This window comes from Kogia breviceps, chromosome 19, assembly GCF_026419965.1.
Source record: "Kogia breviceps isolate mKogBre1 chromosome 19, mKogBre1 haplotype 1, whole genome shotgun sequence".
NCBI lineage: Eukaryota > Metazoa > Chordata > Mammalia > Artiodactyla > Physeteridae > Kogia > Kogia breviceps.
In genome coordinates this window covers 932350-956893 of record NC_081328.1, presented here as the reverse complement: position 1 = coordinate 956893, position 24544 = coordinate 932350, and the positions used below count along the sequence as shown (strand labels likewise).

The 24544-nt window shown below is 60.8% G+C and overlaps 1 protein-coding gene across 4 annotated transcripts in view; it reads right to left on the bottom strand.

Moving 5' to 3' along the window:
* The window catches only part of RAI1 (retinoic acid induced 1), a 106855-nt gene extending 95016 nt beyond the window's left edge, over positions 1-11839 (bottom strand). For all 4 annotated transcript variants that reach the window (XM_067021911.1, XM_059048865.2, XM_059048866.2 and 1 more), the window contains exon 1: positions 11673-11839. The gene's annotated coding sequence lies outside the window, so the exon portion shown is untranslated. The remainder of the gene's footprint in view (positions 1-11672) is intronic.
* Positions 11840-24544: the final 12705 nt, after the last annotated feature.

The following is a 24544-nucleotide window of genomic DNA, read 5'->3' as shown; positions in this document are numbered from 1 at the left end:
GAGGCTGTGCCTGGTGCCAGGCCCGCACACCCCCGGGGGGAGGCTAAGGGGCCCAGGGCAGCAGAAACCTGCTCCTAGGAGACAGACAGGGAGCCGACCGTGGGCCACAGGACCGACAAGGGGTCTTCGAGTCCGAGTGTGCTGGGCAAAGGAGGCCCCGGATGAGGCTGAGGTCTGGGACCTCGGTGTGGCCTTGCGGCTGGAGCCTGGGTCTCGGGGAGGGCCGCAAGTCTTCAATGTACCTGTGCAGGGTGGGTGGCCCCTGCCCAAGCAGCCGATCAGAGTGAGTGGCTGTGGTTCGGAAGGGCTCCTGGGGTCTGCAGATGGCGAGAGGGCGAACTAAGTCAGAAAGCAGACCACAGCCCGACTCTTGTCTGAAGCTCTCCCAAGACCTGGTTGCAGTTCCCTCCAGACTCACAGACACAGGAAAAAGGAGCAGGTCCCACAACAGGAGGGGGAGAAAAGCAGGATGTCAGATGGTACACAGGGGAGGAGTGGTGGCATACTTAGAGACCCCGTGAACCGGGGGTGGGGGCAAAGAAAAGTCAAATGCAGCTGCCTTTGGAGACTGGGAGTTTGGGTGAACTGCTTTTCTTTTAACTTGCCTTATTTTCCAAAAGTCTACAATAAGCCTGTCCTCCTTGTACAGTGATTTAAAAAAAGGTATTAAACCACCAAGTGCCTTACAAAACCAAACATCTAGCATGACTCCACATCTTACATTTATTACAATCATCATATGTTGTTTATCACATGCCTAGAGAAAACATGTTGACAATGGTGTGTCCTGGGGGTAGAATTATAGGGAATTTTTACTTGTCTTACGGTATTTTTAGGTTTTTCTAAAATCAACATGTTTATAACCTGCTGGTTTTATTAACAAAATGCTCAGGCCTGAGAAGTTCTTTTCCATATCAAGTCCCTCCCGCAATTGCTGAAGCCCATTCTCACCCTCCCGGTGCGCGTGCACCAGGCGAGGCTCGGGAAAGGCCAAGGACGACTGCCCCCGCCCAGAGCCCCCCTTCCTTCCAAGGCCCAAGGCTGCACCACGTCCAGCGGCCTGCCCAAGCCAGGTGGGGGCGGGCAGAGCTCAGCGAGTGCCTCGGGAGAGAAGGCAGCCCGGGAGTGACTAGCAGGCCACCGAAGGGCCGAGGCCCGAAGGGGCGCCAAGCAGGAGCGGCGGCTGGCGGGGGAGGGGCAGAGCTAAACCCAGGCCCGCCCCGCCCCGCCCCGCAGGGCAGTGTGGGACGCACGGCCGCAGCTCCCCGGCAACCGGCACCGGACGCGGGAGCAAAACCCTGCCTAAGCCAGACCGCCCGGAAGCCCCGCCCCGCACCCCGGTTCCCGGAAGCCGCGAGCTACGAGGGGCGGGGGCCTAGAAGGCCCGCCCCCAGCCCGGGTTCCCGGAAGCTGCGGGTTGGCGAGGTGAGGGGCAGGGCCTGGAAGCCCCGCCCCGCAGCCGCGCGGGGCACGCCGGGAGGAGCGCTGCCATGGCGACGCAACGGCCACCCCGCCCCGCCCTCCCCGTGTCGCGGTCTCGGCCCCAGCGGGGCTCATCCGCTCGGACGCGCGGAGCCTCCGGGGCGGCCGCGGTGGGGGCGCCGCCGGGAGCGAAGGGAGGCCAGAAAGCGTGGGCGTTTGCCCTCCCGATGTCGGGGAGGAGAGGACATGGCCCCGGAGGCGATAATGCAGCTGCCTGCGTGTCTGGCCTGCCCGCTCCTGCCAAGCCCTCCCCGAGGCGGAGCTGCGCGCTCCTGGACTGGCGGGCCAGCCCCGCTAGGATCCAGGGTTTGGCTCCGAGATGGCCCCTCCACCACAGTGCAGCCGTTCCGCGCCAGGGCCTGGGGCCCGGGATGCTGGCCTCTGCCCACCCACACGCCAGGCATCTGCTGCTGGACAGTGCAAACTCCTGTGCTCGGCTGCCGTCCAGGCCCCCGCAGTGCCCTCCCAGGAGACCCAGCCAAGCTGGCAGCCCGCCAGGCAGACCCTGACCCCTTCCTGGCCTGCATCCCCATAGGGTGGGGGCTCACACGACAGGCCAGGCCAGTCGCGCCGGATGACTTATCTCCCCAGTCCTGTGTGAGTGGCTCTGCCCGGGTAGGTGGGCAAACAAGCCCAGATCTGTTAAGGAGTGAAGTGGCTGGGCTGGGACTCAGCCAGGCTGACTCCAGACGCCTGTCCACACACAGTGGGCACTCCCTGCTCCGTGGCCACCCAGCCTGGGCTGGTCCAGCCACCTATCTCTGCCCAGAGCACTGGCCTGGCCTGCGGTCCCCTCCTCCCCCTCCCTCTCCCCCTCCCACCAGCCGGCTTCCCTTCTGAGCCGCCAATCTACAACCACACAAAGCCCTGTTTGTTTGCTTTCTCTGCTGCTCCCCCTGGATCCGATGTCTTTCTCTGCTACCTGCCGGCCTGGCTTCCTCTCCATGCTGCCTTCCCAGCCTGCTGAAGGGAAGGAGGGGCCGACCATACAGCAAGCCCTGCCTCGTGGCCACCCCATAGTTCCTAGAATCCACCTCCTTAGTGCTGGAGGCTGGGGACCAGCCAGGGCGATCTGACTGAAAATGGCTTTGCAGCCCCCTCACTGCCTCTCAGAATGTAGGGTGTCTTCTGGGTGGAGCAGGAGAGATGCCTGCAGCCAGGGGCTGGGACAGGGGGAGGGGAGCCAGAGCGGTCCAGCCAACCTCCCCTCTCCTTTTGTGAGCAAGGCCTGTTTTGTTTGTCCATCGGGAAGGCTGCCCCTGACTTCCCAGCAACCCAAGGGGGCTGCCAGAGATAAGGAGATGAATGGGACCAGGAAGGCCAGATTCGAGGAGGCAGAGGAATGCCCCAGGTTCACATCCTTCACTCACCCTCACTCTTTCCAGGGGTCCACAGGCTGCACTGGGAGCCTGGCTTGGTAGATGCCCCCTCAGTGCCCAGCCTAGGCAGGCACCTGGGCAGACCCCTCAGCATGGCAGGCACCCTCTGCAGTGTCTCGGGAAGCCCTATCGGCCTGAGCTGAAACAAGGCTTTCACAGGCAAAGAAAAATAAACACCCGCATTCCACACCACCTTTTCTACCTGCAGAGTGGGGCTGCCCTCTCTCCCGGTTCAAATAAAGAAACCCAACACCGATACTGCACAGAGATACCATGATCCCGCCTGGTTCCTTCTACCCAGGGCTCTTTTATTGCACCCTGCCACGCTGGGTGGCCCAGGGCAGGTCCTAACCTCCCTGGGCCTCCCTCTTCCCCTTCCTGTCCCCTTCCATGCAGAGTTTAACCCTTACAGCAACTCCAGGATAAAGGTGTGCTTATGCCCGCTTGACAGATGAAAGGAGGCTCCAATTTCCAGAGACTAAAACTGATCTGGTCAGAATTCAAGCCCACTTCTGACTCTAAAAACCTCCCACCAGGTCACAGTACTATTTCACAGTCAGAGACTATCTGCCGACTGGATGAGTGACCACCGTGAGGAAGTGAGGGAGGAGCAGGCAGGGCCTGGCTTTGGCGCCCAAGAGATGTGGTTTCCAATCTCAGCTCTGCATTTGCTCGCTGTGTGACCTCATGCAGGTCACTTAACCTCTCTGAGCTTCAGTTTCCTTGCTAATCTGTATGAGGCGGTTAATAAGGCTGAGAGAGGACCACCCAGTGCCAAGCACAAAAGCAGGCACTCATTAAATGATGGCTTTGCTCCATGATCCCTCTCAGCAGCCAAAGAGCCAGGCATACACTTATTAGAGGAACCAGGCCTCTCGCACCTCTGCTTTCCCCCATCTGGCCCTGTGGCCGGGCATGCCCCCTGTCACCATCTCTGGCCCTCTGCAACGCTCAAGCTGAGCTCCCCAGGCTCCGGTCCAGGAGACCAGGGCCTCTCTGTTTAATCTGCCAGGGAGGGGGGCCCCAGGGGTCAAGGTCACCCCAAGGGAACAAAGCCAGCTCCGTCCACATCCTGCTGGACTCGACGAGAGAGAGCCACTCAGTTAAGTCTGATCCAGCAAAACGTCTGTTTTTAGTGCTATTTTGGGCCATGGTGGGGATTTTCTGTGCTCCTCTCAAAGGTATCCTAAACCAAATTCCTTCCCATCTCCCCCATCCCTATCTGTGTTTGAAATGAGAGTATTGTTCTTCCTCTTCTTTTTTTCCTGCTTCTCTTCCACACCTATCAGATGGATGCAAGTAAGGGAAGGGGCAGAGCTGGGACCCCTCGGGGGGCAGCACTCCCCCCGCCCCAACCAGTCCCCCAGAGCACAGCATGCTAGGAGACGAAGTTCCCTCAAACCAGGCAAAGCAGAGAAGTCCTCGGCCTTCCGGTTCTGGAAGCCCTGAGGCCGGGTCATTGTCTGCCCCTCCCACCACACACCTTTGCCTTTCTGCTTCTCTGCCTCTGCTTGGGCTGCACCCGCGCCCCCGGCCTGGAAGCCCTCCCCCGAGGCCTCCCCTGCGAGGAGCGCCTTCTTAGCTGCAACACGATCACAACCGAATCCACATCTATGAATCATGTCTTTCAGGTCCACTCACCTACCAGACTGTGGGCTTCAAAAGGGCAGAGGCGGCCGGCGTGTAGTCACCCGTTTCTCCAGCGTAAGGCTGCTCAAACCCCATCAGCACCGTTGACATCCGGGGCCCGGTCATTTGTTGGGCGGGGGGTGGGGGGGGCCTGTATATCCCAGGATGCTGGGCGGCATCCCTGGCCTTGACCCACTAGATGCCAGCATCCCCCCCCCACCCCAGTGAAGACAACCAAGAAAGTCTCCAGACAGTGCCTAACGCCCCCTGAGGGCCAAAAGCACCCACAACTGAGAACCACTGCTCTGAGGCCTGGCACCCCACCCCCCAAAATGAGTGCATGACGACTCTCCCTTCCTCCCCCAATGGAACAGATGATTTTTATTTTATCTCTTTTCCTCTTATCATAATCATGTACAAATTTCATTTTCCCTATCAGACCAGAAGCTTCCAGGCTACTGGCCCATTTGACCTCAGCTGTATATCAGTGCTGATCACCAGTTACCATTTTGCTGCAGGAATCACTCTCAAAGCATCAGAGGGCACCCGACTAACACCCAGTTCTGCTCCCCCCTCCACACCCTGCCCTGGGCTCCGGTGAGACTTTGCTTCAGCAACTAAACTCCTCTGGGCCTCGAAGTCTCTGCATCATTGCAACAATTCTTTGTCCTATTAGCTAGTGGGAGGGTTACAACTTCACACCTCTAAGGAGCTGTAGTGCCCAAGAAGAAATCTTTCAGATGGTTTTTAATTTACATTTTCTGAGAATTATTGTTACCAATAGGCAACATCATTAAGCACTTTGCTATGTGCCAAGTACAGCTGAGTGCTTTACGGGAATCATCTAATTCAATCCTCTTAAAGGGAAACGATGATGTCGGTACTATTGTTTCTGCTGTCTATAAAATGAGGAAAGAGAGGCCCTGGGAGCTGGAGGAACCTGCCTGAGGATATCCAGAGGTGGTCTGCTGGCCTCTGGCAACTGAGAATGTCAATCAGAAAACCCATTCAGGGCTTCCCTGGTGGCGCAGTGGTTGAGAGTCCGCCTGCCGATGCAGGGGACACGGGTTCGTGCCCCGGTCCGGGAGGATCCCACGTGCCGCGGAGCGGCTGGGCCCGTGAGCCATGGCCGCTGAGCCTGCGCGTCCGGAGCCTGTGCTCCGCAACGGGAGAGGCCACAACAGTGAGAGGCCCGCATACGGCAAAAAAAAAAAAAAAAGAAAAAAAAAACCCGTTCAGCTTCAACCCTTGATACTGAAATTACTTTTCGAAGTCTGAAGCCCGCCTGGTGCAGGCAGAGTTAGACCTTCCCAGGTGGATAGGCCTCACCCACTGGGCTCCTGCTGCAGATACCTGGCCCCAGGGCCGCACGGAAGGTCTGCCTGGAGAGGTACCTGGCACAGTGGCCTGCCTGGGCCAGGGCTTGGGGGCGGGGTTCGGAGGGCTGCCACCCCCTTCCTGGGTGTCACCCGTCTCCAGAAGGCCCCGGCTGGACTGCCTTCCCTCAGTGCTGAGCGGATGCTGAGATTCTTCAGGGCAGGAATAAAAAAGAACCACCCTCACACACCTTCTGTGTATTTCTATACATGAAAACAGGCTCTGTCTTAAGAATTTTATCTGCATCAACTAATTCTCCCAACAATCCTATGAGGCAAGCGCTGCCATTTCCCCCATTTTACAGGTGAGTAAAGCAAATAAGTAACTCGTCTGAGTTTGCAAGCGGCAGAGCCAGAACGTGAACCCAGGAAGCTGAACTCTGAAAGGTGTCCACGGCCAAAAAGTCTGTGTTTACGGCTGTGCTCCCAGCACCCTGGTGTGCGGGAGATACTCAGTATGTGATTTATGAATGAATGCACAAAGAAATGAATGAGTCTGTGGTTACACCGCCGCCGCCGCCGCCGAAGTCCACCTACAGCACCGGGGCAAAGCCTCTTGGCAAACAGAAACTCTGGCCGGTAAACTGTTAATGCTCACCTGCCCCACCGGGCGACAGAGACACGCAATCCATCCACCTCAGCCTGGCTGGGGAAGGAACAGGCACCAAACCCCTGGTTTTGGCCAACGTCACCGCAGGGAAGGCTAGGGGAGGAGTGACAACAGGGACCTCTTCCCCCAAAGTCCTTCAGCAGAAAGAGTACTGGTCTCCGCCGAGTCCACGGGCCAGCAGCCAGGGACTCGGGGCCTGTGACTGCCTGTTTCAAAGGTGGGGAGACGGCGCCCCTGAAAGGACGGTGGCACCTGGATGTGAACCCGGCCTGGCCTGTGTTTTCTGACCCCACGCTTTCCAGATCACAGAGCACGCTGAATGCAGCAGTTACCGCCCCCTCTCGGACAGGAGGGGAAATGCGCTAGGGTGGTGCGGGGTGGGGGTGGGGGGACGGGGACGGAGAGGGCGTGACTTTCCTGAAGCAGCAGCTGGAACTCAAACCCTGTCCCGATTCCAAACCCAGGGCCGCTCCCCTGCTCAGCCGTGCTGCCCAGACTGGACTGAGGCATGCCTCCAGGGAGGGGACGGGAGAAGAGGGGGCCAAATGCGGCGTAGTCTGCACCAGCTCCCTTGGGACCCCCAGCCTGGGGCCCGTCCTCACCCTGAGGGGCCCCCTACACCTCCTAAGTGACAGCTCCCCTCTGGGCTTGCGGGACCCCTTCCCCCTGAGGCCAATCACCATGCAGAAACTGGACGCCTGCTGTCCAGCGGCCCTGAGGCTCTCACCTCCGGGGCCGGCCAGCCCAGGGCCGAGGGGAAGAAACGTGCGGGGAGGGGGTGTCTGCTGGGTGAGCGACGATCGGCCGGTCACATCAGAACCCTGGTGCTCCTGGCCCATCCTTCCTGACTAGGTGCCCTTTCCCACGTCGCCCTCTCCTCCTCCTCCCCACCCGCCCCCCCGGTGTCCCACCACCACACACACTATCCACACAGGTTCGAGAACCAGTAGAGCAAAAGCTCTCCTCTGGCAGCCGAGCCCCGTGTGCACCTCCAGCTGCTGGCACCCACCCTGGTGTCACATTCCAGTCTCGGATCCCGGTGACCCACCCAGGCACGGGGCACGGCTCCGCCTCAATCCCGGGGAACAGGACGAGCCAGTTTCTCCTCAGCCCCCCAGAAGGAGCAGGGGCCCCTCTCTGGCCTTGCCGGTCTCCTCTGAGGGTGATGAACAGAATCCCCAAGATCCCACAGGGGCCCCCGAAACAATGTTGGGCTCCCCCGCCCCACCTCGCCAGGCCCTTCCTGCCGGGAAGCCTTCCGAGCGCCCCGGGGGCCCCCCGCCTCACCTCTGGAGCTGGGGTCGCATGGAGGAGGCGGCGGAGCTCTGGGCCTGGATGCCCCGGCCTCCTGGGGAGGACAGACACTGAGAATTACCGATAATTCTGTGATAAACGCTATGCCTCGGGCACAGACCGAGGGAGATGACTCAGTTCTGCCGTGGAGGTCAGAGAAGGAGGGGACAGGCCGTCTGTTTGGGTCTCGGGACGCAGGGGGTAAGGTGAAGGGCAGCCCAGGTAGAAGGAACAGCTGGGGCCGACGCGCAGGGGCAGTAACGCCAGGGCTGCATCCTGGGAGGGGGCCCGGCCGCGGCAGGAGGACACGGAGCTTGAGTGGGGCCACAGCAGGCGAGGACCAGAAAGGCCCGCACGGCGTGGGAGGGACTCCAGAGCGGACCTTGATTCAGAGGGCAGCAGGCGACCCGGGGAGTCACTGCCGTGGTTGAGACCGGTCACTCTGCAGTGTGGCCCACGCTGGGAGGGGACAGGATGGAGGCAGGGAGGCCAGCAAGGAGGCCGCGGCAACAGCCAGCCTCTCCCACCACCACGTTCCTTCTGAGCCAAGTCCTCCCTCCCGGCCACAGGACACTGGCCGTGTCCGCTGCAGCTGCCGAAGCATCGCTGGTGTGCTCCCTTGGCCAGGAACGCCCCCTCATCACCTACCTGTGCTCCAAGCCCCCTCTGCCATGAAGCGCCACCTCCACAAAGCCCCAACTCTGGTCGAGTTGGGACATACTCACGCCCGGATCCTAAAGCTTAGGCTACCTGCCCACCATCCTGGAACTGGCTTCCGCGGTGCCCTCTGCCCCGCCCCGCGTGACCAAGTCCCGCCAAAGACACCGACCCACTCCTTCCCTTGTCCCCAGAACACCTGCCGGTGCTTCCACGCGAGGCCCTGCTTCCTGCCAAGGCCTGGCACGAGCTCCCACCTGTCGCCCTGGGTAGCATCTGGCTCTCACCCCTGGGCTGTGACCTTGGAGGCAGGTGCATCAAGCACAGAACTTTGAAACGGTGGGCCCTGGGAAAATACCTGGTGGGCCAGGAAGCCCAGGTGCCTCTCTCGAAGGAACGCCGCCCGGCGTGCAGGGTTCCGCCCGGTCCTGCCTGCGGAGCCACACGTCGCTTGGGGGACATCCATGCCCAGCCACGGGCGCCATTAAAGCAGCGAGGTGCAAACGGGGATGGCCGTGGGAAGACGGTGGTGATTAACAATGGTGACAGTGGCAGCTAACATGTATTGGGACAAGTACTGTTCTCAGCTTCACAGGTTAACGTGGACTCAGTCGCTTGTTAAAGCTCCACCACAGTCCTTTAGGCTGGTACTGTTATTACCCCCGTTGGGGGCACAGAGAGGTGAACAACTCATTCAGGACGTGGTGGAGCCAGGAGTCACCCAAAGCCTAGCCCTGGGGCACCCCACCTGTCACCCCACCCAGACGGCAGGATGGAAAAGGGGGCCGACCTCTGAGAGCCTGAGGGGAGGTCTCGTCTGGGGTAAGAGGAAGCTACCTATTTGTGTATATGATACATGTATGCATAAGACAACATCAAACCACATTCAAGGTGTTAACCGGGGTTACCTGGGGGGCACTTTTACTCTGTGTACTTCTGGGTTATTTGCATTGTTCACAGTGAGAACAAATCCATGTCTTACCTGAGTAATTCAAAAAGAAGAAATTGAGAGAAACTGGGCCTCAATTAATGTTTGCTGAATGAACAGAAGGCAGACTCATTTTCTAGGCCTGGTTTTTCAAACTCTGGGTAGGACCCATTAGTGGATCGTGAAATCAATTTAGTGGGTCACAGAAAGCAATTTTAAAAAAAAACAAACAAAACCAAATAGACTAGAACATAAAGTATCAGACCAGGGTACATAACAGAGTAAAGAGCTATCTCACTAAACTTTTTTTTTTTCCAGTTACACACAGTGGGCGTGAATGGAATTGTGACCTAAAATGCATTTCTTACTATAGGTCACGGCTGAGGGTTTGGAAGCCACGGTCCAGACTAAAGGGTCTAAGGAGGAATAAGCAGGCTCCCTGCCTGCAGGGGCCTCCTGGTCCACAGGGAGAGAAAGACCGTTACGGAGCGGGTGACCCCCCCCCTCTGTTTAGGAAGCTACAGAAGCTTCTGGCTGTTGAGAAAGGTCACACTCAGTCCACCCCACCCCATACTCGGCTTCTGGGGCCGGGATCACCCCTGGACACATTCTCCTTCTTTCCAAGCCTCTTGCCTGTGAGAGCCTTTGCCACAGTTTTGGGGCTGAGCCTCCCCCAAACCAGAATGTCTGTGTCCACTCCTCTGTGTTACCCAGAAGGCCGCTTTTCCTAAGGACTCCCTTCTGGACACTCCTGAGGCCCTCACTGTCAAGGGGGAGGGGTGGGAAACTAGAAGATTCCTTTCCAGCTTCCAGATCCTGAGGCCACGTCCCAGGGAAGCCTCTGGAAATGCAGCTGTGTGGTCAGTCGGGAGGGGCCTCCACTGAGTCTGCAGCGAGGGCTGCCCCCACCCAGGGTGCGCCTGACCCCAGGCAGAGCCAGCTCTGAATGGAGGATGCGGTGTGGGGAGAGAGAGACGGAGCCCCCAGCCTGGGGCTCCCACGGCGCTGGCGCCTCCACATCAGAACTCGCCGAACCCACCCCGCCGCCTCCCCTCCCCGGGCAGCAGACAACTAAAAAAAGATAAAATAAAAAGAAGTAATTCCCCTGCTCTGACGTCAGCGCGAGGTCTTAACAGCCCAACAGCGGCATGAAACTGGATTGCAACCAGATGTAATGCCCTTGAATCCTCAACACGCCGCTGCGTTGGAAGACAAATGGGGGTGGGGGGGGCACCCTGGGTGGAGGGAACCGTGAGGGTCCCGCATGGGTCCCGGATCGGAGCCTGCGGAAACCCTGGGAAGCCCGGGGCCCGGGTCGCCATTCAGGCGCGCTGCCTCCCCTCCCCCAGCCCCCCAGTAGCGCATTGTTACTCTCGGCAGCCGTCTCCATTCAGGCCCTGAGCCCCAGCGCCGCGCCCGTCGGGGGCTCGCCGAACCAGGGCACGGCTCGGGCCGCACTCCGGCCCCTGGCGTGGATTGGAGGACGACCCAGAGCCCAAGAAGGGGAACAACTCGCTGGGAAAACGGGCGCCCCAGGAAGCTGGGGCCGCCGCGGCCTCGGGCCTGTCTGGTGTTTCGCTTCCCCTCCGCCCCTCTTCGGCCGCCCCCTGCGACCAAGGCTCCAAATGTCAACCCCGCGTCCTGCAACCTCCCCCCCCCCCGCCGCGCTCGGCCACACTGCCTTGCGCCGGGTCCCCGCGTCCTCCTCCCGGGTCCCCTGCCTCCCAGGCGCGGAGGCGCGGGGCCAGGGACCCGGCCGGTGCGCCGCCGTCCGTCCGGGAACACGGGACTCGCGTGGCCGGAGCCCCCACCGTGACGTCACCCCGAAAGGCCCGCGCGCCCCGGGCCTGCCCGCGTCGGAGCTCCCCGGCCTCCGGGGCCGCTTCCTGCCGGGTCGCGCGGCCTGCGCACAGGCCCGGACGCCGCCGCCCGCGAGGGGGCACCGCCGCGGGCTCCGCTGAGAGCCCCGCGCGCCACCCCTCCCCACCACGGCCCTCACCGTCCCTCGAGGCCCTGGCTCCCACGCCGTGGTCCTGCCAGGCCCGGAGCCCCCCCCGGAGAAGTCGGCTCCCTGCCCCCCACCCGGACGCACTCACAAAGCTCGCCTCTGGCCCCGGCGCCGCGCGAACGCCCCGGTCCCCACCCGCACTCGGCTGACCCCCGGCGCCACCGCGCGCACAGCCCCCGCACCCGCGACCCTCGCTCGTCGCGCCCGCACCCCGCAGCTCCCTGGACGGCCATCCGGTGACCTCGCGCCCCCCGCACACAAAGCACTTCCCCGCGGCCCCCGCGCCCCCGCCCCGGCGCTCGGTGCTCACCTCAGCGCGCGCTCACTCGGGGGCCCGGGGTCTGACGCTGCGACTTCGCTGCCCGGAGACCCGGGAGGCCATGGGGGTCGGGGCGCGGCGGCCCGGCCGGCCAGCAGCCAGGCAGGAAAGAGGGTGGGCCTCGGCGCCCCCTCCTCGGGCCGGCGCTCGGGCGGCGGGCTCGGCGGCCTGCTCGGCGCGCTCTCGCTCCGGCCGCGCCTCGCTCCGCACCTCGCCTTCCGAGCGCAGCCGCGGGCAGGGGCGGCGCCCGGGGCGCGGGGACCGGGCCCTGGCTGCGCACCGCCGGGCCTGCTGGCGTCGCAGGGCCGCGGGGAAATGCGGTCCCCTCCGCGCAGGAAGAGCCGGCGGCGGGCGGCGCGCGGGGGGAGAAGGCGGCGAGAGCGCGAGAAGAAAAGTTCCCGGCCGCCTGGCTGCGCTCGCTCGCCGCCCGGGAGCCAGGTGGGCCGCGCGCCCCGACAGCACCCCCTGGCGGCCCGCGCCCGCCGCGGGCCTGGGGGGAGGGGGCTTGGCGGGGGGACTCCGGGGGGCCCTCAGGGACTCGCGGGCCGGGGTCGGGGTCGGGGCCGGAACCTCGGGCGGAGGACGTGGACCGGCACCGGTCTTTAGATGCTCCCAGGCTCTGGCCGGGTCCCTGGGCCAGGCTCCCGCCCTCACCCACCACAGCCCTCCTGTGACCTCCCCTTCACAGTCTGGGAAACGTTCCGACCTCTAAGCTCAGTAGGCCGCCGAGCATGGGTTTCTTCACTTACTGGCACCTCGCTGGACGCAAAATCAGCAGAGAGACAAGTGGTCCTGTCGTCATGGGGCTGGCACCCTGCTGGGCAGAGACAGACAGCAAACAAATGCTTCCACACGTGAGGAAGATCGTTCCAGGGAGTAATGAGCGCTAGTCATTAGCGAAGTGAGGAACAGGGGCTACTTAGCCGGGTGTGAGCGGGGAATTGCCCGTTCCTGGCAGGGGGAGGAGCAAGTGCAAAGGCCCTGAGGCAGGAGAGAGCAGGGGGACAGGCAGAGCCTTAGGGAGGACCCGGGTCTCCAGGGCTACCAGGGCCTGGTGGGGACCTTGGATGCAATTCTAGTGCCATGGGCAGACCTTGGGCAGAGGAATGCTGAATGAATGGGTGAGTGAACCTATTATGAGCTTACAGACTCCCTGACTTCCTGCCCCAAAGCCTCCACTCGCCACAGCCGAGGCAGAAGGCCTCCTGCTCCCACCCAGCCTCTGGGGTCTATTGGTCCCACGAGCAGGGGAGGGTTGTCAAGGTGTCAGGGTCCCGGGAACTTCAGCCTCCTCACCTGTAGGTAAGGCCAGGTGGTGGGTATGGTGCTCTTACTCTGTGACAGAGGATTGTCCCCCTGTCTACACGTCCTCTCATCTGATCCTGACACCCACGCCCCCCACGCCCCCCAGGAGGCAAACCCACCGCTTTTGTTCACGGGGAAACTGAGGCACAGAGCAGTGAAGTCATCTGTCCAGGGTATCAAGCTAAGGTGACAAGCAAGACCCAAGACCTGCACCCAACTCAGCCACCACCCCCGAGGGCGAGCTTGAGAGCCAGACAGAAGAGGGATAAGAGGGTGCACATCGTGGCTTTAAGCACAGGTTCTGGGGGAGACAGACCTCGTCTCTATTCTGGCTTCTCTGAGCCCAGCTGGCAGGCTTTGGAAAAACCAGTTGACATAATGAGTCGCGGTTTCCTCATCTGTAAAATGGGGGTAAGAGCAGCACCTACTTCCCGGGGTTCCTGAGGACTCAAGGAGGTGGGAGTGTGGAGCATCGAGCCCGGAGCCTGGAGGCCGTGAGCGCTGTTAGTGCTTCAGGTCACAAGCTAGAGGAGGGGGAACGGGGCTTCCGTACAGCCAGGCGCTTCTACCCCCTGCCGTGTCCAGCCTCCTGCCCTCCCTGCCCTCCCCTGCTCTGGGAAGAACCCAGGGAAGGCCTGGTACCAGGGACCTCAGTGGGCGGTGAAGAGAGGGGGCGTCCCGAGGGGAGGAGGAGATGGCGTGGTCTAGGCATTAACCACTGCCATTCTGAGGGCTTGTTGCGCACCAGATGCTCTGTGTGTGTGTGAGTTTCCTAGGGCTGCTGCGACAAATGACCACACATTTAGTGGCTTAAAACAACCCAACTTTATTGTTTACAGTTCTGGAGGGCAGATGTCCAAAATCAGCACCAACAGGAGAGTCCATTCCCTGCCTTTTCTAGCTTCTGGAGGCCACGTGCATGTCATGGCTCGTGCCCCCTTGGTGACCTCCAGGAACCAGAAAAGGCAGGAAATCATTGCTTCTGTTGTCACAGCTCCCGCTTCCTCCCTTGACCTTCTTGCCTCCTCTTATAAGACCCTTGCGATTCCATTCGGGCCGCCTGGATAATCCAGGAGACTCTCCCATCTCAAGACGCTAATTTAAGCACACCTACAAGGACCCTCCACCCCCTGTTTTTTTTTTTTTGCCACATAAGGGAACATTCACAGGATCCGGGGATCAGGACCCAGATATCTTTGTGAGCCATTATTCAGCCTCACACTCCATGCGTCCTCTCAGTGCTCCCTCATCACCGCTCATTTTACAGATGAAAGAATTGAGGCTCAGAGAGGTCAGTCCCTCATCCAAGGTCACACAGCAGGTGAGCTTATTCACGTCTCCCATGCATATTATTTTTTTAAATAATTTTATTTGTTGATTTATTTGTTTATTTTTGGCTGCATTGGGTCTTTGTTGCTGTGCTCGGGCTTTCTCTAGTTGCAGTGAGTGGGGGCTGGTCTTCGTTGCAGCACGCGGACTTCTCATCGCGGTGGCTTCTCTTGTTCCGGAGCACGGGCTCTAGGCGCGTGGGCTTCAGTAGTTGCGGCTCGTGGGCTTAGTAGTTGTGACTCACGGGCTCTAGAGCGCAGGCTCAGTAGCTGTGGCTCGCGGGCTTAGTTGCTCTGCGGCATGTGGGATCTTCCCGGACCAGGGCTCGAACCCATGTCCCCTGCGTTGGCAGGCGGATTCTTAACCACTGCGCCATCAGGGAAGGCCCTCCCGTGCATATTAATTGAGTGCCCACCGTGGGTCAGACACCGGGTTAGGTTCTGGGTTGCCATGCAAGAGCTACCTGTGAAAAACGTGCTGTGGAGCCCAGGCACGAAGTGTCATGACCTGGTCCTGTTGAGGAATTCAGGGAAGGCTTCCTGGAGGAGGTGACCTGTGAGCTGAGATCTGGAGAGTGACCCTTAGGCTTCTTCAGAAGGCTGGGTAGCCTAATTTAGGGAGGGGAGGCTTCTGAGCAGGAGAGTGCTCAGCCTGCTGTGGGCACCATCAGGGGTCGGTCAGCAGAGCCAGCCCCCGGGAGATTTCTGCTGAGAAGCTACTTGTCACCTTTCGTGGGGTGCGGTGGGAGGTGAGGCAGGAGTGGGCCCGCTGCCCGACACACACACCCAGTAAAGGCAGTGTTGCTACAAAGGTTCGAACTTGTAGCCCCGAGGTGGGATCCAGGCTGCGGGCTTGTTTTGACTGGAGAGAAAAGTGTCTAAAGATTTTGGAGTTGAAATACCTTTAAGGAATCTAAATTCTTGCGGCCCTACCGCTCCCCACACCCACATTTAAATCACCGACTGCCCCCAAAGGCACTGGATTTGAGACCTCCTCCCCCCTCCCCAGGGGTCTTAAGACTCAGTTTTGCATCTGTGCCTTGGCCTGGAACTCCCCCTCGGTTTTCTCCTAGGCCAAAAGGAGACAATGACTCCCAGCTGAGGGAGAGAGGTCCCCAGGGCTGGACTACGGGGAAGGGGGATCCACCTCCGGAGAGACTCCCGTGCCCTGAGGGACTGGCTTACTGGTGGCTCACCTCCGTGGGGACGTCCCCAGTTCAGGGGTCCCCCTTGCTCACGTGGAAGACCGAGCACAGGGAGGGGAGGCACCTGGAGTGGGGGGCGTGCGGAGCGGGCTGCAGGTGTGTCTGAGGGCCCAGCTTGAGCTCTGCGCAGCCAGCCTGCCTACCCGAGGAAGCTACGTTGGGGAGGGATAAAGTCCTACCTTGTCTCAGCCGTTGTGGATCTCCGTGACAGAGAACCTTTGTCCCAGCTCACACACCTGTCTCTTGGTGGTTATCACAGCTTGATTTCCTGGGGGAACATTCCTTCCCACTATCTGTCCACGTGGTTCAGCCTGGGCTGACACTACCTCCGGTACACAGAGATGTTCATAGGATTCAGGTTTAACCGATCAAAGTGCCTCATTTCCCTGCTGCGGTGGCTGGTTCAGGGATGGCCTCATGACCCAAGGCCGCTGGCAGTTTTGCGGGAAGCACTGATCTTTGCTGGAACCTCCAGGGGGTGTTCAGCTGGTTGGTTGTGGGCCTGAGAATAAAGCCAGTATGTAGGAGAGCAGTGTCAAAACACACACAGAGACACCGGCTGGGCACCTGGATCCAGCTACGCCTGAAGCTCAATTGACACACAAGCCAATACGTTTACCTGTTTACCTAAACCAGCCTAAGTCTGTTTTCTGTCGCTTGTCTCAAAGCGAACTAAGGCTGCTTTACCTGGAGAGGAAAAATTAGGTTGAGGAGGGCAGGGGCCTGACTTCTTCAAAGATCTGAAGGGCTGCCCTGGCCTTGTGTACTCACATGCAGGTTGTGCATTTCCAGTAAGTGGAAAGACCTGGAGCAGCATTTTGACTCTTTATGAGGCAGAACTTTCCCACAATAAGAACTGTTCAGAGGGGACCACGCACTGCCTCAGGACAGAGGAAGTTCCCTCCTTGGGGCTGTGCAAACAGGTAGGATGTGGCGGAGGGGACTCAGGCTGGCTGCAAGGACAGCGGTCCTGTCGTCAGATGGATATGAGCTGGGACCTCAGACCAGCTTTCGTGGACAGCTGGGGATCATCAGCGACTCCCAATGTTTAATTGTAAAATATTTCAGGTAGTCAAGAAGGTACAAGAAATAGTCAGTGATCACCCCTGCACTCACCATTGTCAGCTCGAGAAATAAAACCTCATCGATACAGCTGAGTTCCTGGTCATAGACCCCCTCCAACTTTAAGCTGTTACTACGTGTGCACCGTCCTAAGGGCTGTGCAGGTCACAGGTCTTTCTTAAACAGGTTTGAATTGCCATACTTTCAGGCTGTACAGATTTTTTTCTTATTACCAGTGGGGAAAATAAAAGCACTTAGGTACTAATAAAACATAAATATTTTTTCTTCCTTCCTTCCTCCCTTCCTCTCTCCCTCCCTTCCTTCTTTCTTTACTTCTTTCTTGTAATAAAAACCTTTTACAGGGCTTCCCCGGTGGCGCAGCGGTTGAGAGTCCTCCTGCCGATGCAGGGGACGCGGGTTCGTGCCCCGGTCCGGGAGGATCCCACGTGCCGCGGAGCGGCTGGGCCCGTGAGCCGTGGCCGCTGCGCCTGCGCGTCCGGAACCTGTGCTCCGCAACGGGAGAGGCCGCAGCAGTGAGAGGCCCGCGTACCGCAAAAAACAAAAACAAAAAAACAAACTACTACAAAAGCAGTCCCCAAACCATTTCTTACCTAGTTTATATGAAAGCTATTCCACCCCTCCCCTCCCAGCCCCTATGCCCCGCCCCCTCGCCCCCTCGCCCCCCTGCTCTGTGTCTGGGCTCCATCTCCGCTCTGCACACTGTGGACGGTCACAGTCTCAGGTCTGTGAGGGCTGAGGCTGAGACGAGGCGCATCCAGCACTTGGCACGTCCCCTGGCGTGTATGTGGCGAGAGCCGGGTTCTGGCGCTAGTTAGGATGATGGTTGCCCAGGTGAAGAGCCCCAGGCTCTCCGGCCCCTCCCCTGCTCACCCGCCTGGTCCAGGCTGTCCTGAAATCCCGTCGGTTCTACGCTCTGCTCCCTCCTTGGTCGCGGCCTCTGTAACTCGTCTCCTCGCCCTGTTTCAACACCGCCATCCACCCTCTTCACGGTGGCCCCGTTCTTTTCCGCTGTGTCCCTCCCTGGCCTGCACTCCCCCTACACACACACCCCAGGGCTGGCCTGGCCCGTGCACATGCTTCCGGCTCCTCCCTGCAGGATGCCTTACAGGTCCCTCAGTTGCTTCAGCTCCTATCTCCTGAGCGTCCTCACATGCCGTTACCTCTGCCTGAGACACCCTTCCCTCTTTGCCCTGTCTGGCTGCTCCCTCCACACCTTTCCAGGCTCAAATGAAGAGTGGGCTCCTCGGAGTTCCGTGGTGGCGCAGCGGTTAAGAATCCGCCTGCCATTGCAGGGGACACGGGTTCGAGCCCTGGTCCGGGAAGATCCAACGTGCCGCGGAGCAACTAAGCCTGTGCGCCACAGCTACTGAGCCTGCGCTCTAGAGCCCGCGAGCCACAGCTACTGAAGCCCATGCGCCTAGAGCCCGTGCTCTGGAACAAGAGAAGCCACCGCGATGAGAAGCCCGCGCACCACAGCGAAGAGTAGCCCCCGCTCTCCACAACTAGAGAAAGCCCGCGCGCAGCAATGAAGACCCAACGCAGCCATAAATAAATAAATAAAAATTTTAAAATCTTAAAAAAAAAAAAAAGAGTGGGCTCCTCCAGGAAGCCCTCTCAGACCTCCCCCGGTCACCCGAGGCCCTCCTGTCACATTCCCAGTGATCACTATCCTTTGCAAGTCTCTCTGGCTCCAGGTCGTGAGTTAGTTCCTTGAGGGCAGGAGTGCCGTCCTCTTTAGGGCAGACCAGTTTTTTGCAGTCATTTTAAAAACAGTACTTCTCAGTTTTCTAAGCTCTTTGCACTGTCAACTCAGGTCAGCCTCCCAAGAGCCCAGGGAGGGGGCACTGCATCAGCCCATTTTACAGATGCGGAGGCACCAAGAGGGCATCTCCCCTGGCTGCCGTGACCGCTGCCGCTGACCTACTGTCTTAAGACAGCTCTGACTTGCTCCCCGCAGTCCTGGAGCTCAGGAGTCCAGCTCAGCATCCCTGCGGCTCCAGGCGACAGTGGCGTCTCACCCTCTTCAGATTCCAGGGACCGCCTGCGCCCCTCGGCTCGTGACCCCTTCCTTGCCTCTCTGCTTGCATCGTCACCTCTCCTCGCCTGTGTCGGTTCTCCCCCACTTCTCTCCTGAAAGGACACTTGAGATGACGTGTAAAGCCCACCCGCATAAGGTGGGATCATCCCTGCATCTCGGGATCTTTAATCACACCTGCAGAGTCCCTTCTGACACATGAGGTCACACTCACAGGTTCTGGGGATTGGGGTGTGGATATCTCTGGGGCCACTTTTCAGCGGCCACAGAAGCGTCCCCAAGCGGCAGATCTGAGACAGCCCCGGTGGTCTGGCTCCGGTCTCTGTGCCATACGTAGAGCCTCCCATCCTGGAGGTTCGTGGCCTGGCTGGCCACACGGGGCAGGGCACTCGAGGCAGGAGGAACGCGACCCCAGCCTGCAGGCAGGAAGAAAATCCCCACAGCTCTGTGGGGTGGAGGGAGAGTACAGGTTACGTGGGCCCCATGAGGCATTGCTGTCCACGGCAGGCCACAGGGAGGCCGTGGCCAGGGAGCCTCCGTGTTGGGTGGGGCACAGCTGTCCCTCCCACCCCCACAGCAGGGCCTGGACGATGGTCCTTCCAGAGAATGCACCGTTTAGGATGGGCCAGGCAGAGGGCCAGACGGTTTTTCCTGTCTCATTTAGACTTGACAGGCATGATCTCTCTCTCACGTACCCATTCTGCAGATGTGCAGATCGAGGCTTATGTACAGTGGCCACAGCCAAGCCCTGTGCTCCCTGCCTTTACAGACCCGGAGTCCCCCGGGGGGTCCGTGGTGCTCTGTAGGGAGGAGCTGTTCCCCGTCTGATTGTACAGAGGGGCAGCTGAGCTGAATGATCAGACACGGAGGGCAGTGCCCGGCAGAGGGATGAGGCCCGAGCTGGCCTCCAGAGCAGAGGGCCCCAAGGTCACGTTTGCGTGGGCTGAGGGGCCCCTGAGGCCGCTCCCTCTCAGGCCCACAAAATGGCAATGCTGCAGCCACCAGGCAGCAGGGTGGGAGCTGTGGGGAGGGGACACGGGGAGTGGGGGCACCAGGGGAGGGAGTGGGGGAGGGGGAAGGGAGGGAGTGGAGGAGGGGGAGGGAGGGAGGGAGGGGGAAGGAGGGAGGGAGGGGGAGGGGGGAGGAAGGGAGGGGGAGGGGGAGGGGAGGGAGTAGGGGAGGGGGAGGGGAGGAGGGGGGAGGGAGGGGAGGAGGGGGGAGGGAGGGGAGGAGGGGGGAGGGGAGGGAGTGGGGGAGGGGAGAGAGTGGAGGAGGGGGAGGGGAGGGAGTAGAGGAGGGGGAGGGGAGGAGGGGGGAGGTCCAGGAGGGTCACCATAGTAACTGAGCCAGCTCTGCTCTCAGGCCCGGCTGCCCCTGGGGAAGGAGATAAAACGTTTTTTATCGATTTCTGTCTGGAAAGTCATCGGTGATAAGCTCCTCCGGCCAAGATGGGGCTGGAGGCCTGGCTGGTGGGAGCGTGCGTGGTGACTGCACACTCCCGGGCTGTGGAGTCGGATTGGGAGGTGACCAAGCCAGCAGGGGCCGGCTGGGCAGGGAGCCACATCCTGGGCTTCAGCCTCCCGCCTCGGTCTCCCCTTCCACTTGACGGAGCAGCCGCACCTGGGCTGCCTGCGTCCCTGCCAGCTGTGATGTGTCAGGGCTGAATGACAGGAGGAGAGGGGCTGGGGCCCGGGGCGGGCGCGGTAGACCACGGCGCTGTTTACCTGCACCGTCTCCGTGGGTGTCCACCTGCATCTGTGTGGCTTCCTGCAGTCCCCAGGCGGTAGGGTCTGTCTCGTGCCAGGTGCGGGACCGGGCAGGGAGCAACGGTGACCAAAGCAGACACAAATTCATGTCCTCGTGGAGCTGACATTCTGGGGGGTGGGGGGGAGACAAACACATAGATAAGTAAATACACAGGCTAGTTGTGAGGAACTGGCTCTGAGTTACTTAAGTAGGAAGTCGTGGAGAGCTGGAGGGAGGTGCCTGCCCTGCCACGGAAACAGCGGGTGCAAAGGCCCTGAGGCCAGAGTGAGGGGGACGGGACGGGAGGAGGCCTGTGGGCCAGAGACGATCAGGAAGGGCATGGGTGGCCATGGAGGGACCTCTGGCTATGACGCTGAGTGAGGGGAACACCTGTCCAGACGGGCAACCACAGGCGCCGGCCAGGGTGTGGGCTGTGGGTTGTGAAAGTTCTAATGCCAGATATATTCTGAAGGTAAAACTGACAGGGTCGGAAAGAGGAGTCCAGGGCACTTGGGGGCGTTGGCCTGGGCGACTGTCCTCGTGCTTGCCTTAGGCAAGGGTCCCGCTCTTTGCGGGTGTCTGAGGTCCGCAGGCCCAGGTCAGTGAGGGTGGGCTCGCGTGTCTGCACATGCGGCTGTGGGCATGTGCCCTCAGAGTCCGGGGCAGGGGTCTCAGCCCTTCCTCCACCCCTCCTGCTTTCCAGGCAAACCCCTGCCCACCTCCTCTCTGCAGCCCCCGGATCCTGGGGGCTGGGAGCCGGCGAGAGGCGGAGGGAGTGGGCCGGGAGGGGCCCCGACAGGCACTCCAGAAACACTCGTGGGGCGAACGTGAGCTCTGTGGATCCAGCCCCTCGGGGGTTGCTGGGGTCCGTCCTGGGGCCCCGAAAGGAGGAGCCCGCCCCGCGAGCCCTCACGCCGCGGGGCCCTCCCTCCGGAAGTCAGGAAGCATCCACGGGTCCGTTCAGCTCTCAGAGTCACTCCCCTCCTCCTGCCCACATCCTGCCCAGCCTCCAAGACCAGCTCAAAGCCTGGCTCGGGGAGCCCGAGGAGACCCCGGGAGCACGGGGCCTGGGTCACCAGAGGGGCCCACTGCTGCCACCTGCTGCCGTGTGTCCTGGGGCAGGTCTACCTTGCGCCCACCTCTCTGGGCCCGGGGCTGCGGCGCCTGTCCCGTGGGCTGGTCCTGCCAGTTTCTGACCCGTCAAGGGAGCTTCGGGAAGGTAGGAGGCGGCCCGGGTGCCCTCCCCGTGCTCAGCTACCCCACCGTCACCCCCGGCCCCATCGCCCCCATGCCTTTCATTCTGGGGGTCCCCCCAGGCAGGCACCGCAGGCCCCCGGGGCCCCCGACGTTGGTACCACACAGGATCTGGGGTCTGTCGCTGTACACGGTCCCCCTCGGTCACGCACTGGTCACGGCCAGAGCCAGCTTCAGGAGCGGGCACAGCTCAGACCCCCCGTGGCTCTCTGTGGCCCACCGAATAACGGCCCCCCAAGACAGCCACGCCCCAACCCCTGGGACCTGGATGTCACTTACATAAACAGCAGAAGGAGTCTTTGAGGGTGTGGTTGAGTTGAGGACCTTGAGGTGGGGAGATCGTCCTGGATCATCACGTGGCCCTAAACGCCACACAGGTGTCCTCCGAGAGAGGCCGAGGGGATGTGACCTGCCGGGGAGGAGGCCATGTGGCCACAGAGGCAGAGACAGGGGCGGGGCTGCAGCCACGGGCCTAGGAAGCCACGGAAGCTGCTAGAGGAGGGAGTGTGCCCACCAGCACCTTGGTTCGGCCCAGCGATACTGGTTCTGCACTTCCGGCCTCCAGCACCGGGAGAGAATAAGCGTCTGTGCTTTAAGCCACCGCGTTTGTGGGGCTGTGTTACAGGGGCCACAGGAAGCGAACCCACTTACATTTCAGGACTTCTCGGCTACCGCCCTGAGCCCCTCCCTGCTCACTGCTCACCGGAGCTGGGAGGTGAGTGTGTAGGGTAGGGGGTGGTCACACACCCCTGCAGCCCCCCAGGGGAAGGTGGAGGGGAGGGAGGGGGCTGGGGCCCAGAGCTGCTGGACCCTGAGCTCAGGCCTGGGGTCCTGGGGGTGTGCGACTCTCGTGCCCAGCTCCTGGGTGTCAGGGTGCAGCTGGGGTCACCCTGGAGAAGGCGGCAGGGTTCCTCCTGGCCTCGGAGCAGAGGGCACAGGATGTCGTTACCCCCAACCCTTGCTGGGAGCTCAGCAGGAGGAAGCCCACAGAGCAGGGCTGTGTCCACACCTGCGTGTGCGTGCGTGCGTGTGTGTGTGTGTGCGTGTGTGCGTGTGTGCTGGGGTGTGGGGCGCAGATGGGCAGCGCTCCCACACTGGCAGAGAGCAGGTGTGTGTACCTGGTACAGACACAGCTGAAAATGCAGGTGTGCCAGAAGCAGCCTGCGCCCTTCCTGTCTCTAGATCAGTTTAAATCCCGTGCTAAGCCCGCCTCCAGCTGGCTCCTGGGAAACTAGATCTCAGCGGTTATTGGAGCTCCTGACCCCCTCAGTGACGCGACGGTACTCCGGCCACTCTGAGTCTGGCCCCCTTAGCTGGCAGGGCTGCGGATCAGGACAGGTGACCGCCTCTTCCTGGCCGAGAGAGACACCAGCAGAACACGCCGTTGGGGAGGAAATGCGGGGGGGGGGGGCACCTGCCTGGTGGAGCGGGGGAAGGGCGGGTAACTAGCAGACGGAGCAAAACCAAGCTGAAAACCCACGTCCCAACACCTGGAGCCCTGGCGGTCGCTGCTCACAGAGGTGTCCGTAGCCACGTGGCGCTGTTTGAATTTCCACTCATCAAAGGAGATAAAGAAATGTTTTCTGTGGTTTCTCGGTCACACCACCCACAGCTCCGGTTTTCGAAGCCGCGTGTGGCTACCTCGGGGGGACATCACGGAAAGCGGGTGGTCCAGCGTGACACGAGAGCCGTGCTTTTGAGTGGAGAGGCCTGCCCGTTTTACAGACGGGAAGGCTGGGGCCAGACCCAGCTCTCGGCCGCTGGGAAGTTCAGCTCCTCCGGGCTCCATCCCGTAGTAACCCCAGGGCGGCCTGGCAGGGTGAGCGTCGGTGCTGCCCTCTGCACCCCTGGGCTGACGAGGGCTTCCAGATAGCACTCCTGCTGCCGCTGCGGGAGGTGGAGCCCCCCGAGCCCGGCATGTTGAGTGGCCCTGTGGCTGCAGCCCTGCCTTGGGCCGGCCACGTCACTTCTCTGTGACTCAGTTTCCCTTCCAGGAGATGGAGATCGTGACGGCTTCACAGGGCCGCCATGCAGTTTCTATAGGTTAGTATCTGTAAAGTGCTCAAGTCAGGACACAGCCCGGTGTGCAGCAAATGCCGTGTCCACTGTCTGACATTTCAGAGACGATGGTGTTCCGTGCGGAGAAACAGGCCCGTGCTGTGTCTGAGTGAGCGCAGGTGCCAGGCTCCTCTCCCAGAGGAGGCTGGGCTGGGACTTGACTGGACTCGAACCCCTACCTTACCTGTGCTTTAGCATTCACTTGACAAACGTTTACTGAGCTTGCTCTTGGCGGGGCGCTAAGCTCATATGATATAAATCTGGAGCTCTGGGGGCCGTGCAGGAGGCCAGGGAAAGCTGATCTGAGAATAAAGTAAACCAGCAGAAAGGGAAACCCAGAGGAAGGCTCCTGATGGTGTCTGAGAGCTGGATCCAGGTTTATCTGGAGCTAGTTTCTATCCAGTTACATTCACCAAATACTTTTTTTGTCATTTGCAACTCAAAGACTAATGGGAGGCCAGCTCATCCAACCCCTTGCCTCGAAGCCACATCCTTTTCCATACAAACTCTGACAGCCTCTGTTTGAATGCCACTCACAAGGGAGATCTCACGACCTTCCAAAGGATGGCTAGACTGCTTGCTGCTGGAGAAACCATGCTGCTGAGATGGTAGCCTTCTGGGTGACCCTGAGCAAGAGGCTTTCCCTCTCTGAGCCTCAGTTTGCCACCTGTGGAAGGGGTTCCCTGGCAGCGCTCATCTGGAGGACGCTGAGGACCCAGGGAGAAAAGGTGCGTGAAGTGCTGGGCCCCCCGACGTGGATGAGGCAGTGCAGGCTCCACACACGTCTGACAGGCCAGGAAGGGCTGGTACCAGGGGTCTGCGGGGAGCCCAGGAGCACCGCCACGGCCC